General features: G+C 43.1%; 1 long non-coding RNA gene across 1 annotated transcript; it reads right to left on the bottom strand.

The window, feature by feature from the left end:
* Positions 1 to 5,629: 5,629 nt before the first annotated feature.
* LOC116553694 lies at positions 5,630 to 9,704 on the bottom strand. The gene is made up of 3 exons (XR_004269870.1): positions 9,494 to 9,704; positions 7,600 to 7,681; positions 5,630 to 6,104 (listed from the first exon to the last, which is right to left on the bottom strand). It is a non-coding gene; the product is annotated as an uncharacterized LOC116553694 (long non-coding RNA).
* Between the last annotated feature and the right edge of the window lie 536 nt (positions 9,705 to 10,240).

Genomic DNA, 10,240 nt, shown 5'->3' with positions numbered 1-10,240 from the left:
ACCAAGGCAGTAAGCAGGAAGACAGAGGACATATCTCCTCCCCAGACACCTTCCAGAAGCCTCTACTTATTACCTTGTCCTGAGCACAGAGCCCTTATCTATCCTTACTTAGTGAGAGTGATTGCTACCTGCAAAAAGTTTCAGCTCAGCAGCTGATGCATGACCACTTTGGACCTATGGAAAGGGTTGAAGACAAAGAGAAAACAGAGCTTGGAAAATATATTTTAACAACCATTATGGAAAACAGTATGGAGATACCTTGAAGAACTAGAAGAATAACTACTTTATCCAGTTCCACTACTGGGTATTTATCCAAAGGAAAAGATGTCATTGCATGAAAAAGACACATGCACCTGTTTAAAGCAACACAATTCACAATTGCAAAGATGTGGAACCAACCTAACTAAATACCCATCGACCAACAAGTGGACAAAGAAAATGTGGTATGAATACACCATGGAATACTACTGAGCTATAAAAAGGAGCAAATTAATGTCTTTTGCAGCAACATGGAGGAGCTAGAGGCCATTATTCTAAGTGAAGCAACTCAGGAATGGAAAACCAAATATTGTATGTTCTCACTTATAAGTGGGAATGAGCTATGAGGATGCAAATGCATAAGAAGAATATAATGGACTTTGGAGACTAAAGGTGGAAGGTTGGGAAAGGGGTGATATGGTTTGACTCCATGTCCCCACCAAAATCTCATCTTGAATTGTAATCCCCACATGTGGAGGGAGGGTTTTGGTGGGAGGTGATTGGATCATGGGGGCAATTTCTCCCATGGTGTTCTTGTGACAGTGAGGGAGTTATCATAAGATCTGATGGATTAAAAGTGGCAGTCTCCTCTGCATGCTCTCTCTCCTGCTGCCTTGTGAAGAAGGTGCCTTCTTCCCCTTTACCTTCCACCATGATTGTAAGTTTCCTGAGGCACCCACCACCCCCGCCAGCCACATAGAACTGAGTCGATTCAACCTCTTTTGTTTATATGTTACCCAGTCTCAGGTAGTATCTTTATAGCAGTATGATAATGGGCTGATTCAGGGGGTGAGGGAAAAAAGACTACATATTGGGTACAGTGTACACTGCTTGGATGACAGGAGCACTGAAATCTCCTAAATCACCGCTAAAGAACTTACCCAAGTAACCAAAATCCACCTGTACCCCAAAAACAATTGAAACAAAAAATTAAAAAGGAAATGTTTTATTTTCTACCTACTTTCTTCTCTTCTACATCCAGGCATGTGCTAGAATAGCCTATTCATCATCTCCTAACCACATCCTCTAGTTGGCTCTCCCCCTACCTTTAATTATACTGTTCTCTCTGTCAGAAGTATTCTTCCTCCTCCATCACGTTCTGTTCAAATCTTATATCTCCTCCATGGTACTAGATCAAACTCAAAGACTAGATCCACAGTAGCCATCCTTCATTCCCCAGTCAGAGAAAAAGCTTCCTTTCCAACAGCTTCCCCATGTGCTTCCCTTTCCATGTCTCACTCTCCAAGCTTATGTTCAGTCTTGTTGGGGTCATGCTGCGAACACTTCTTGAGCCAGAACTATGTCTTATTCCTCTTCAGAGGCCCAGAACAACCTTGCACATGAGCAAGAGCTTCATAAATGTTAAACAGATGAAAGGCCAAGCCTGAATCAAGAACTCCTGGGTCCTCTTTCCAGCTCTGACTCTGAACTACAAAGCACAGGAGTAATATAAAGCCTACCACACACATGAAATACTTTTTTTCCATAGCCTGAAACCATGATAGCAAAACTCTGGGAACCTAAGGGGTTTAAAGCCAAATTTACTTTTACTTTGTCTGAATTTCACAGCTTTATCTTGTGAGAAAAATTTTTTCCTGACAGTACGTTGGTAGTTTTTCTGGTCTCATGTGCTCTACCTGGTGGTAGAGAAAATCTGACTATGGCAGGGAATGTTTTGTTCCTCTGCCCACCAGGCTGCCCAAGCTGCAGTCCAAATGCCACTGTGTACATGTGCCTGTATTTGCCCTGTGTACACATGTGCATGAATGTGCAGACCTGTGTGTGCAAGAAAGTGCATGTGTTACCAGGGACATTTGCGAGGACAAAGGTGCAGACATTGGCATATGCCATACCCTTACCAAGTCAGTCCTCTATTTTGGAATATTTTGGCTTTGGCTCATTCACAGGTGATGAAGGTCGGAGACACGGAGACACACACACACACACACACACACACACACACACACACACACACAGGAGAGAGAGAGAGAGAGAGAGAGAGAGAGAATATCTATTCCCCAGTGATAATCACATTACTGAAAACCACCTGGAGTCATCATGTTTATCTTTCTCATTTATCCAAACCCCAAACAGCCTTCTGCAGCAAATCACATTTCAGCACAGCAGATTATTCTGTCTGTAGCATAAACTTCTCATTGCATGTCTCTCAGGAGAAGCCTCTCTAGGTAAATATAAATCTTACTCTAATAGCAACATTTGGAGAAGTAATGTTATTTGCCCTGATTTAGAGGAAACACAACATAGTCTCTAGCAAAGCTGATCCTTTCTTTAGAAATTAATCAAAGGCACATAATCAGAAGCAACACAAATGTTTCTCTGGCAGAGTGAAGCTGTGTGTGTGTGTGTGTGTGTGTGTGTGTGTGTGTGTGTGTGTGTCGTATGGCAGGGAAGGGATGTGGGGTCTTGATGAATTATTCTAGCCTTCTAACTCTCCCTCTGTGGAAGAGGTGGAGGAGTAGGATCCCTCTTTTTTATTCTTATGATGTGAGTGGTTTCTGCAGATCAGTTCATAAGATTCATACAGAGTTGAGAAAGATCAAATGACTATTTCTCATTGCACAACTGAGAGTCTGCAAGTTTTACCCCAAGGGAATATGAAAACTCAATCCAGTATTGACCTCAGCATGTGGAGGTGAGCCTCTGAGAGCGTGGTGAAGGAGCAGGCAATTACCTCCTGAAGGGGAGATGGGGTTTTAATCACCACAGCTCAGTGGGTGGGGAGGGACCCTGTGAGCCTCTTTCCCGCCTGGCAGAGTCATTGTCTTTCTGACCCTTTTCCACCTCTAGCCTTTGGGGAAAGGGAGACAGAGTTTTTCATCAGCGATTTAATAAATAAATAAATAACAGTGCAGGCTGTTCTAAAGCACCACTGACTGCAACCAGCTTGAAAGCCTGGGCACTGGAGTCAGACTGGCTAAACCCACATCCCAGTGCCCCCGCTTACAAGCTGGGTGATCCTGAGCACATTACTTAGCCTCCCTATGCCTCAATTTTCTTATTTACAAGCTGAATTGCTAGAATTGCTGTGAGTATTGAATGAGTTCATGTGTGGACCTACAGCAGGCTGTGGTGCAATGAGCACTACAGAGCGTCAACCCCATTATTATCCTTTTTCACAGCATTGATGAAACCCTGCATGGTGAACCTCTTCCTGGCCCACGTTCTTGTGAAAACCACATTTCACAAAAGAGCATTAAATGTGTAGGTTTACAGACTTCATGGGTTACAAAATACCTGCAAAGGGCTTAGGACAGGAAAACAATATGAGTTAACCCACCCCTCCCTCCATGATCTAAGATCGTTTTAAATCCAGGCCAAATACACACTAAAATGTTCTATTTTTCTTGTGTGGGTTCTATAAAATCCACTTTTGTGACCAGAGGCCGTTTTCTGTCTTCCAGAGTGAAAGTAGGCTTTTAACTACATTTAGGACTGAAAAGAATGTAAGAGAAAGAATCAGGTCTGAATTTAACATCTGTGGGCCATGTGATTTGCCCAAGTCCCTTCTCTTCTATGGGCCTCAGTTTCTCCATCTTTGTAATGAGGAGGATGTTGTCAATGGCCTTTGAAGAATCACCCAGCTCCACCAGTCCATCACCACCCTCATGTTCTAGGTAGTCTTGGGTTGTGACTGGACTTCAGAAGTGGATAATATGTTGGAGGTCAGCCCCAGTGACCAGGGACTCAGGCTGGAGAAGTGAGAAAAGAGTCGATGACTTTTTTGGTTGTTGGCATCTCAGTAGTTTTGTTTATGCCTCGTGAATCCAGCAGAGTGTTAACAAGCATGGGTCTCCTGCCCTATTCTTCCAGCAGCACTCTCATGGTGAGACAGGACCAATATCAAAGACTGAGAGAAGGAATTGGTTGTGGTATGTCAGCCACTTCCCTCTGGAGAGCTGATGGCTCTCAGACTTCTTGATTGCACGACCCTCTGTGAAGTCCTTAAGTGCCCAGATTCTGACTATCTCACCTTCCAGAGAACACTGCTCATGGTACAGGCCTTGCTGCCCCCAACAGCCTCTGACAACTCTGTACTTCATGTCCTTCTTGTCCTGGGGCTCCTGTCAAGCCAAGAGGTGGTGACCAGAGAGCACGGAGGCTGGCCTAGATTCACTAAGGATTTCCATCTCCCTAAAACCACTTGTTTCTCCTCCCTAACAATTTTAGAGCAGGGTTTGAAAACTCCATGTCTGAAATGTAGTAGGAGCACTGCTATCTCCATAAGACAAGACAGTTGAGTCTGTCTCAGCAATCAGAGAATGCATCATTTGACAAATCCTCAAACAGGAATTAGGCACCTGCCACATGCTGGTAACAGCAGAGTAATCTCTGAGTGCAAACTAGATATTATAAAAGCCTCTTCACACTTTTTATCTCTTTAATATTTACAATAACCTTATAAAACAGAAAGTTCTATGAATATGCTGGAAAGTGACACAACCAGGACTCAAGCCAGAGACATTATAAGTACAATGGGAAATATGAAAAAACAAAGGACCTAGCTCCTGCCTCTAAGAGTGAATATCCTGTTGGGGAAAAAGAATGTGGGCTCCATCTGGTTTTGTCCTGTGCTATTGTTTGATAGTTTAATGCCCAATGATAGATAGATAATATACCATGCAGATTAGGAGATATAAGTGTTAGCTCTCTCTGGCCTGGGAAATGAGGAAAAGTTGAGTAGGCTCCCAGCCAGGCTTTGAAGGATAGGGAGAGATCCCACCAGCAAGAGGAAACCTAATCAGATGAGAAAAATAGCACTAGCAAAGGCCACCCAACCATGCCCTCCAAGATCTTACTTCCTTCTAGTTATCCTTGACTAAAGATGCAGGTTTGCATTATGGAAAAGGACAAGGGAAGAAATTGCTGAGGTATTTCCTCACATTCAGAGCTGTGGCTGGCCTGGAGATCTGGGGGCTATCTGCGTAGGAACGTGATCCAGGAAACAGCACTAGAAAATGGTTCTAACAACAAATGGTGAAGCTTAAATTAAAGTTGGCTTGAATATTCCTAAGAGACAGCTCCTTAAACATTTTACCAAGTACTATTTGTGGCAGAAAATGTAAAAACACATCCTAGTATGCTCACCTGTTTGGATTTTAAAAATCCATGTTATACTTATGTAATTCTAGAACATATTCCTGCTTATTTCAATCCACTTATTTATAAATTCCACAGATATTTGAGTCCCTACTCTGGGTTGGGAATTGTTCTGGGCACTGAGAAAAAAGCAGTGAAAATCCATACAGTCAACTCATGAAGTTGCATCCCCACATTTCAGTAGAAAATGGCCCCTTGGAAACATAAGGCATTCATTTGGGACTTTTGGTACCCTCAACACAATGCCTGTGGGAGTCCCCCAGGGTAAGCATGCCCGCATTTGAGGAGTGGAGTCCTCAGAAGATACTCATACAAGCCACGGAAACAGGAAGGACTTCCCTCCTTTAAGGATTTTTCTGTTAATATGGGCATGATCTTCCAAAACTGCACATCAATACAAGTCATATTCTTCCTCTCCTATTATCAACAACCCTTAGGAAGAACCAAACTCTGGTCCTATGATCTCTCAATGTTCCCAAATTATGCCTCTATTTGTCAGGATTTCTTGGCTGCCAATAACAGAAAATCTAACCCCAATGGCTTCAACAGTAAGTACCACCATGTTCTATGTCTTACCTGACGTGGGATGTATGATGGAGGGTTTCCAAGGGGATTAATTTGGTGTGCAAACCAGCATGGCCAACTCACATTCTTTCCACCAGTTTTTGCTGTCACCCTCAGCATGCTAGCTCGACTTCTAGGTAGGCAACTTTATGGCCCTAAGAAAACTACATACAAAATTTTTGACAGTCATATGCAAGTGTCAGCTGGAGAGAGAAGAGTCCATTTTCCCTAAGTGCCTTTTGTTTGGCTGATTGGTTTTGGAGTGAAAAACTCTTATCCAGAAAACTCCTTTGTAGAATTCCCCTCGCATCCTCACATCTTCTCTGTCAGACCTGAATCATATGACTTCCCCTAAGCCAGTCCCTGGCAAGGCAAATGGGATTACCATGATTGGCTGCCATGTGCTTTGAAAGAAGTAGGGATAGTTTCCTATGCTGGAAGAGGAATCTTGTTGAAATATTTTTAAGCAAGGAGGAAGGAGGAAAGGAACAATGCCTCCTGAGTGGATAGCGAAGGTGTCTGACACCATGGTTTCCTCTCATGGGTTGAATTCCAAAATGGTGCTACCTACTATCATGTAAAAAGTTTGCCTCCTACATGCTAAACATTGTCCTAGACAATGTAAAAGACATTGATTCCATGTGCTTTCTGAGTTTTTCTTCAAAACCCCTCTCATAATCTGGATTTTTTTCTGCTTGTTAGTTTGCCTTACTAGCTGGAATGCAAACACTAGGAAGGCAGTGACCATGTGACTCTTGTTCATTGTTTCAACATCTAGGGCAGCATGTGGCACACAAACGGTACATAATGATTTTTTTTTTTTTTTGGATAAAGTTTTCCCTTTTGTCGAAGGGCGGGGGGGAGGGGAAGGGGTCTCCACTCCCTGCAACCTCCAACTCCCTGGTTCAAGCGATTTTCCTGCCTCGGCCTCCTGAGTAGCTAAAATTACAGTCACACACCACCACGCCCAGCTAATTTTTGTATTTTTAGTAGAGACAGGTTTCAGCACATTGGCCAGGATGGTCTCAATCTCCTGACCTCATGACCCACCCACCTTGGCCTCCCAAAGTGCTGGGGATTACAGGCATGAGCCAATGAATATTTTTGAATAAATAAATAGATGAATTCTTTACAAGGTGCAATATTCTTCCTATTCTTCCATAGCCATTCTTCCTATTTTTCCTTTTGGGGAAATTGGTCAACAGAGCTTAGGTAACTTGCTCAAGATCACTCAGGGAGCATGTGGTATAGTCAAATTTTAAACCTAGGTCTGTTAGCTTCCAAGTCATATGCCATATTCCCTGTCCCTGCATGAACACAGCCTTTGACTGAATGAGTCCTCATCCTTGGACAGCTACAACCCCATAGCCTCTAACTGCAGTCATGATCTCTCTCACCTCTGCTCTTGCTCTTCTCCTGGTCTGGAACATTTTCTACCCACCCGTGCAGAGCTTCTCCCCACCCCATATACATCCATGCCCAAAGTGTAGCCCAGGCCCCTCACCCTTCCTGACACCATCATCTTGCCTCCATTTTTTCATCTTCTGCCTCTAACTTAACTGATATTCCCAGGGAGAATGTAAATCCTCAACTATCCCATGGCCTTGAGAGACAACATAGAATAATGGCTATGAACTCAGGTTCTACGGCCGTACTTACCGTGTGCAAATCCCAGCTCCTCTTGTTGATTTGTGTGACCCTCGGTAAGTTTCTTTGCTTCTTTGGGCCTCAGTTCACTGATCTGAAAAATGGGGATAATCATGGAATGCACATCACAGAGTTGTTGTGAAGGCTGAGTCACCATGTGCAAAAGTCTTCATGCAAAGCCCATGCTAAGAGTCATTTAAATATCAACTGTGATTTTTCATTTTTCTTCTTCTCTTTCTTCAACAGCACCAGGCACTTAAAGGATGTTGAAGAAATTCCTGCTAGCACAAATTTGCTAATTCTCTGCCTGCTTCCTCGGTATATGATATTTCTCCTCTATTATCCTACGGATTTCAAGGACAGGCATTATTAGTGTTTTCTCCTTCCTCTGTACCCTTTCGGGGTCTACTGTAGTGATAAGGGCTGAACAGGCGCTTAATAAATCCTTACGGAAATGAACAAACCAAAAAAGCCCTAGGCTTCAAAGAAAATTATCATTTGAATTTCTTTTCTGCCTTTCCTCTTTCCTTTAATTGTGTATCTCTTCTTCCTTTCTGAAAATCAGATTAAGCCCCACTGAGACTAAACCGATAGTGTTTCAAGTCATTTTGTTAATGATGTAAATTGACTGTAATCCTTTTGTTTCATGGCTACCGGCAGTTGGTCAGGCAGGTAACTGAGATGAAGATTTTAATCACGCCCAAAATGTGATACTGGCTTAGAAAATGTCAGCCCTCCACTGCACCACAGAGTCATTTATGATGACGTTGCAGTCGGAAAGAACCCCAAGAAACCTTAATTGGCCTTTGGCTAATTTCAGAAGCCAGGCCTTCCTTGTAATTCACTGTAACACTGGTACAGTTCTCTGAAATAAGATCAGTAAGAACATTTCAGAAAATGGCTCAAGGCCAGATTTGTGCACCACACATTCATTAAGGATGCCCGAGCTAGATTTAGCCTCCAATGCACTTGTCTTTGGGAGCACTGGTTTCCTATTAGAACTTGACTTTTAAAGGCCACAGAAAGAGTTGCTGCTCCCAGCAAGGTTTTGCAGCTGCCCCTTTGGTCCACACTTTAGTGACCCCAGAGAGAAAGGCTGGTGAGAGAGAAAAACAGGATAGTTGATTAACTTTGGGCAGGAGTCTGCGTCCCCACAAAGGTGAGTCTGGAATTGAAATTTAGAAAATGAGAACATATAGAGCATATCAGCTGAGGCCATCCCAGGTGACACCTGGGCTTACACACATACAGTAAGGCCTCATTAACTTAGAACAGGGATGGCAAATGGGTTTCATTTCATATGACATTTCTGATTGATTATAGTGGCTGCTGAGAACACCATGTTCAGAGGGATTCTCCCACTGTATCTCAGCTCAACAAGCAAGAATGCTGTGATCATTCAGCAATGCCTGCTGTGGCAGAGGCATAGGAATTGAACCCATATACCAAGTGTTTGCAGTTTTTGACTTGGAATAATGGAGACAGAGTGGATTTCTGTCCAAAATGTTGAAAAATCTATAAAGCTCCGTTGTGGTTTTTCAATTACTGTTTTCCATGGTAAACAGTAACATAAATCATAAATAGGAATGTCCAAAGTTAGAGCACTTATTTCAAAGTTTTTAATCAATGGACTCTCCCATTCTGTTTTTTCTCTCATGAGAGCCTATTGACAGTTTGTCAGTGAGGAAGACGGTCTATATAGGGGAGCTGTTCTATGGTAATGAAGGAGAGAAACCAAATTCCCAGTGTCGCTCACAGAAAACTCCTCCCTGAGTACAATCACCTTGAAACAAACCCTATACACCTACCCCTATTTCCGTGAGTGGGTTCAGGCAAGCCTTAAAAAGAGAGATCTTGCTCATTCTCACCATTTGCTAAAAGAAGCAATGGCTGATGAGTAACTTACCTGTTTCCTAGAGCTTGCCATCTGCGTCATTGGTTCAGAACAGTAGGAGGGAACCCAGGAGTTGAGCAAGAGCAAAGTCACTCCACCAAAGGTAGCTTGGGCCCCGCTGCTGACACTGCCTGGTGTCAGCTCTGACAGCCGTTTGGCAAATCTACTCCTCCACTACTGCTCATGATGACAGCTTGAAATGGGGCTGGGGATATTCTCCCTTTCCTGAGTAGAGAGAATAAGGGAAATCAACACAGCAAAAAGACATCTTCTCTGCATATTTTGTGGGTATCTACACGCTAATGGAAAAGGCACCATTGATTCAGAGAGTAGGAGGTTTCTTTGCAAGTCTGAGCCGAGAGTGCCAGACACTGGCAGTAGCCCTGGAATAAAGACAGTGCCAAGATTTCTAAAGACATGTCAATCTTTTCAAAGCCTGGACTTGAATGTTTCAGTGCAAGTCAAGGGAGGGAAGAGGGGTTTTTGGGGAAGCAGCTGCCAGAAGTTTCACCTTCCAGCTGATGAGCTTCCCTTTCACGCTGATGAAAGCAAGACAACTTCTTCAGCTTCACCAAGAAAGACACTTAGAAAAAGTCAACTGAGTCAGGCTAGAGATCAGCTCAGAAAAGTCATTGTCCTCCTCTCTCCTTCCCCACTGTGATATCAGTAGCTGCAGAATCAACCCTGGTTTCTAATAAACTTGATGAAAATATGAATAACTTTTTTTTTCAATCCATCTTCTCATGAAATGTAAAATTC

Source organism: Sapajus apella, unplaced genomic scaffold (genome assembly GCF_009761245.1).
Source record: "Sapajus apella isolate SASKATOON/1434 unplaced genomic scaffold, GSC_monkey_1.0 scaffold13, whole genome shotgun sequence".
NCBI lineage: Eukaryota > Metazoa > Chordata > Mammalia > Primates > Cebidae > Sapajus > Sapajus apella.
The sequence above is the reverse complement of the archived record's forward strand: the minus strand, read 5'-3'. Positions and strand labels throughout refer to the sequence as shown.